Source organism: Papaver somniferum, chromosome 3 (genome assembly GCF_003573695.1).
Source record: "Papaver somniferum cultivar HN1 chromosome 3, ASM357369v1, whole genome shotgun sequence".
In the NCBI taxonomy this organism is placed as follows: Eukaryota; Viridiplantae; Streptophyta; class Magnoliopsida; order Ranunculales; family Papaveraceae; genus Papaver; species Papaver somniferum.
The window spans coordinates 210,831,222-210,836,913 of NC_039360.1; the positions used below are offsets into that span (position 1 = coordinate 210,831,222).

Consider the following 5,692-nt stretch of genomic DNA (forward strand, 5'->3'; position numbering starts at 1 on the left):
TAGAATACGTTTAATTTCCCTATTGGAAACCTCTACCTGACCATTAGTCTGAGGGTGATATGGGGTTGGTACTTTATGGGTAATACCGTATTGTTTCATTAAAAGAGCAAACGGTCTATTACAAAAGTGTGAACCTCCATCACTAATTATAGCTCGCGGCATACCAAAACGTGTAAGTATATTCTCTTTCAAAAACTGAATTACGACCCTGTGGTCATTCGTTTTACACGGAACCGCCTCAACCCACTTAGACACATAGTCTACAGCGACAAGTATGTAAAGATAACCAAAAGAAATAGGAAATGAACCCATAAAATCAATGCCCCACAAATCAAAGACCTCAATCACTAAAATAGGGTTCAAAAGCATCATATTTCTACGTGAAATGGTTCCTAACTTCTGGCAACGCTCACAAGAAACACAATGAAAATGGGAATCTTTAAACAACGAAGGCCAGTAACATCCACACTGCAAAATCTTAGCATCAGTCTTCGTAGCACTAAAATGACCCCCACATGCATGTTCATGACAAAAGGATATAATACTAGACTAGTCACTCTCAGATACACATCTCCTAATAATCTGGTCCGGACAATACTTAAACAGATAAGGATCATCCCAAAAGAAATGCTTAACCTCGGCTAAAAACCTAGAACGATCTTGCTTACCCCAATGTTGAGGGGTTCGACCAGTAACAAGATAATTCACTATATTTGCATACCAAGGTTATTGGGAAACAGAGAACAATTGTTCATCAGGAAAGCTATCCCTTGTAGGAAGGGAATCACTAGGGGAACTAACAACTAGCCTAGACAAGTGGTCTGCTACTACATTTTCTGCACCCTTTTTGTCTCTAATGTCTGGGGAAAATTCCTGTAACAATAGGATCCATCTAATCAATCTAGGTTTGGTATCCTTCTTAGATAAAAGGTATTTCAAAGCAGCATGATCTGTATAGATTATGATCTTAGAACCTAATAGGTAGGACCTAAACTTATCCAAGGAAAACACGATGGCTAAAAGTTCCTTATCGGTAGTTGTGTAGCTCATTTGGGCATCATTCAGAGTTTTGCTAGCATAATAAATCACATGAAGTAATTTGTTTTCTCGTTGTCCTAAAACGACGCCTATAGCATAATCTGAAGAATCACACATAATCTCAAAGGGTAGGTTCCAGTTAGGTTCCTGCACTATCGGGGCAGTATTGAGTAAAGTTTTAAGCTTCTCAAAAGCCTCTAAACAAGCATCATCAAAGACAAACTTAACATCCTTTGCAAGCAAATTGCAAAGAGGTCTAGAAATCAAGCTAAAATCCTTAATGAATCGACGGTAAAAACCCGCATGCCCTAGGAATGACCTAATATCTTTTACGATTTTCGGGACCTGTAAAGTCTTAATAAGGTCAGATTTGGCTTTGTCTACCTCTATACCCTTTGAAGAGACGATGTGCCCTAACACAATTCCTGATTTAACCATGAAAAGCATTTTTTCCAATTAAGCACTAAAAATTTTTCCTTACACCTAGTCAACACTAATGTCAAATGATGCAAGCACTCATCGAAAGATGAACCAAACACTGAAAAATCATCCATAAAGACCTCTAAAAACCGTTCTACCATATCAGAAAATATGCTCATCATACAACGCTAAAAAGTTGCAGGGGAATTACATAGACCGAAAGGCATGCATCTATACGCAAAGGTACCAAAGGGACAGGTAAAAGTGGTTTTCTCTTGGTCTTCTAGGGCAATAACGATCTGATTATAACCGGAGTAGCCATCTAAGAAGCAATAGTGACTATGTCCAGCTAATCGCTCTAGCATTTGGTTGTGACCCTGTTCAATTTCCAATAGTCAATACACACACGCCATCCCGTGGTCACTCGGGTTGGGATTAATTCATTATTATCATTCTGGACTACAGTGATACCTGATTTCTTGGGGACAACCTGAACAGGCCTGACCCACTTACTGTCTGAAATTGGGTAAATAATACCCGCATCTAACAACTTAAGCACCTCTTTTCGAACTACCTCTTTCATGTTAGGGTTCAGTCGACGTTGCATATCCCTAGAAGGTTTGGAGTCTTCCTCTAAATGAATCTGATGCATACACACAGTAGGACTTATACCCTTAATGTCTGCTATAGTCCACCCTAAAGCTTCCTTATTGTCTTGAAGTACATTTACTAGCCTACTTTCCTGATTACTATCCAAATTGGAAGCTACAATCACAGGTAAAGTCTCAGATGGGCCTAAAAACACATACTTTAGAGTATCGGGTAGTGGTTTAAGGTCCAACTTTGGGGGCTCTTATAAAGAAGGAATTAGGGTAGTCTCAGAAACTGGTAACGGTTCGAACCTAGCTTTCCATCTATCAGTGTCTAACACAGAGGTAGAATCTAATAGAGCATTCACCTGTTCAATAGTGCTATCGTCGTTAAAATCTAAACCAAAATGGGATAGACAACTTTCTAATGGGTCTTCAGACAAGATGTTTGGTAATGACTCCTGAACTAAGGCTTCTATCATGTTCACCTCTTCAACATATGTGTCATCTAGATCATGAGGTTTCTTACTGACATTAAAAATGTTCATCTCCATAGTCATATTACCAAAAGATAAACTCATCACACCATTTCGACAGTTAATGATCGCATTAGACGTAGATAAAAATGGGAGACCTAAAATCACAGGTATCTGGTTCTCTGGGTCAGGGACAGGTTGGGTATCTAGGACCACGAAATCCACTAGATAAATAAACTTGTCGACCTCAATAAGAACATACTCGATAACACCTCGAGGGATTTTAACAGATCAGCTAACTGCAGTGTCATCTGAGTAGGTTTCATTTCACCAAATCCTAGCTGTAAGTATACATGGAATGGCAGTAAGTTCAGACTGGCTCCTAAGTCAAGTAAATATTTTTCTACCCGGAAGTTACCTATTGTGCAAGCAATGGTAGGAGAACCTGGGTATTTGTACTTTGGAGTTGTGGTGTTCTGAATGATTGAACTTACGTGACTAGCTAAAAAGGCTTTCTTATGGACGCTAAGTTTTCGCTTTCACGTACACATATTCTTAAGGAACTTGGCATAAGCAGGAATTTGCCTAATTGCATCTAATAAGGGAAGGTTTATGGTAACTTGCTTAAAAACCTCCACTATGTCATTAAAGTTCGATTCCTTCTTTGTTGGTACTAATAGCTGAGGAAATGGGGCTCTAGGCCTAAAATCAGACCTTTCAGGAACCGAAATCACATCATCAGAAACTTTATCAGTCTCTTCAGCTACTGGTCCTGAGAGGTGAGATCCTGAGGGGTGAACTAAAGTATGTTCACTATCGGGCATGGTTACCTTATTGTCTATAACTCTACCACTTCTAAGGGTTCTAACAGCATTCAATTGATTCGATGGTTTTGCACCTAATTCATAAACTCATCCAGGGTTGGGTTGTGTTTGACTAGGAAATTTACCTTTTTCTCTCAAAGAATCACTTATCAGACCAACCTGGGTTTTTAACTCGGAAATAGCCTGACTATTTTCTTGTCCTATTCTGTTCCTAGCTTGTAGGCTCTGTTCTACGGATAACTGAATTTTTGCAGTTTGCTGAGTTAACAAGGCGAGAGATTCCTCTAAACTTAGGATTTTCTTATCTGACTAATTCTGAAACTGAGCTAGTCCTGAAGGATTATTAGTATAGCCAAAACCTGGGGGAGCATTAGAATTACTAAACTGACCTTGACTTTGGCCCTTAGACCACGAAAGGTTCGGATGGTTTCTCCAACCAGGATTATAGGTTTCTGAATATGGGTCAATCTTTTGACGGTTATCAAATCTAGTGTTATTATAAAGAGCATTGGCTTGCTCTTCAATATTCTGGCCTTCCCAAAAAGGCTCCACTCTACCACTAGTCTGGCCCACTTCTAAGGCTTCTAACCTTTTTGCTATAGCAGCAATTTTGTCATCTGATTCATAGCCTCCTTCTACCCTATTAACGTTTCCTCTACTTAAAAGAATTGTTTTCTGGGGTGCCCTACTATTTTCCCATTGCTGGGTTTTTTCGGCGATTTCATTAAAAAATACTATCGCCGCATCAACAGTTTGGTTTTCAAATCCACCAGTGCATAGAGACTCAACCATGGTCGTTGTGGAGTAATCTAAACCCTCATAAAGGATCTGAACTAGCCTAACCTTTTCTAAACCATGATGAGGACACTGGGATAATAAATCATTGAACCTTTCTAAATACCTATATAAAGTTTCTCCCTTTTGTTGTGAAAATGTGCATATTTGCGTCCTAATAGACGATGTTTTGTGCCTAGGGAAAAACTTATTGAAAAAAGCAGGTGTAAGTTGTTCATATGTCTCAATTGACTCGGAGTACAAACTATAAAGCCACGAGTTGGCCTTATCTTTCAGGAAAAATAGGAATAACCTAAGTTTCAAAGCATCATCATCTAAGCCTCTAATTCTTAGAGTACTACAAATTTCCTCAAAATCCCTAACATGGTAATAAGGGTTTTCATTTTCTTTCCCTAAAAAGATTGGGAGCATCTGTAAGGTCCCAGGTTTCAGTTCATAGGGTGCCTCCGTTTCAGCTAACTTAATACACGGAGGACGAGTAGTCCTAGTTTGATTCAACAAAGCTTTCAAAGTTGCCATTTCTGGCGCTATCGGAGCAACAAGGATTCTCTCCTCAGTCAAAGGACGTTCAAAAACAGACTCTTCAAAAGTCGAACTTTCTAGATTAAGGTAATCGAGACGCTTCGAACTACTAAGTTTCTCTTTAACAAATCTACCTAGTGCGTCTCTTTTATGTTCAGGCATACAATAGAATTTTCTAAATTGAAAGGGTAAGCAAACACAGATCAAGGCCGACTCAACCAAATCAAACCTATTGATTTCTAACAAACAAAAAGCATGATGGCTCCACTTAGATTGTTTCTAGACCATCTTCTAATCCTTCGAACGGGAATTCGTTACAATTTAAGCAAACCCCTCAGGAATCAATCTGAGTTATCGTCAGTTGAATAGAGGCGAGGGAAGCTCGATGGAGCTTTGATACCCAAGGCCTCACCGGTATTACAAGGCGGCGCAGTCACGCATTCAACTTACAGAAACCGTATGCTTAAAAGAGTAACCAATATTTTTCGAATGACTTTCCTGTTAAGCTCGTTACCCTATCGGTCTCGTTCTAGTCAAAATTTTAGGCTTAGGTTCGTGTAGGTTATGAAATCCGAACCCTTATCTTGTATGGCCAGGCCTTGCCCTTTACTAGAAAAATAAATGTCTGTATTCAGTCCTCAACATATATGCATACGAAGGAGTCCAGTAACTCGCTGACAGGGGATTCGCGAGTGTTTAGAATCTTACCTCCCGTTCCAGACGGGGGATGAATCGATTGTAATCGACTCGGGCCACTGACTCCGATGTCTAGTGTACGAACCCAAGGTGCAGAGACAATATCGTAATTGTCCTCCTTCTCTGCAAACAGTTTATATTTAAAGTACCCTTCCGTAGGGTAATAAAAAAAATAATGTCCAAAAGTCCAAAAAAATAAAGAAAAATTACAAAAATAATAAACCCTAATACGTTTTTTTTTTAAATAAAATAAACAAACCCTAAACTAAAATTTTCTAAAATAAAATTGTCTTCTTTTCTATTCTTTTTTCTTTAATCTTTAGCTCCAAGT

The 5,692-nt window shown here is 38.9% G+C and overlaps 1 pseudogene; it reads left to right on the forward strand.

Annotated features, from left to right (window-relative positions):
* Nucleotides 1–4,198: 4,198 nt before the first annotated feature.
* On the forward strand, nucleotides 4,199–4,298 carry LOC113362360 (annotated as a pseudogene).
* The last annotated feature ends 1,394 nt before the right edge of the window (nucleotides 4,299–5,692 follow it).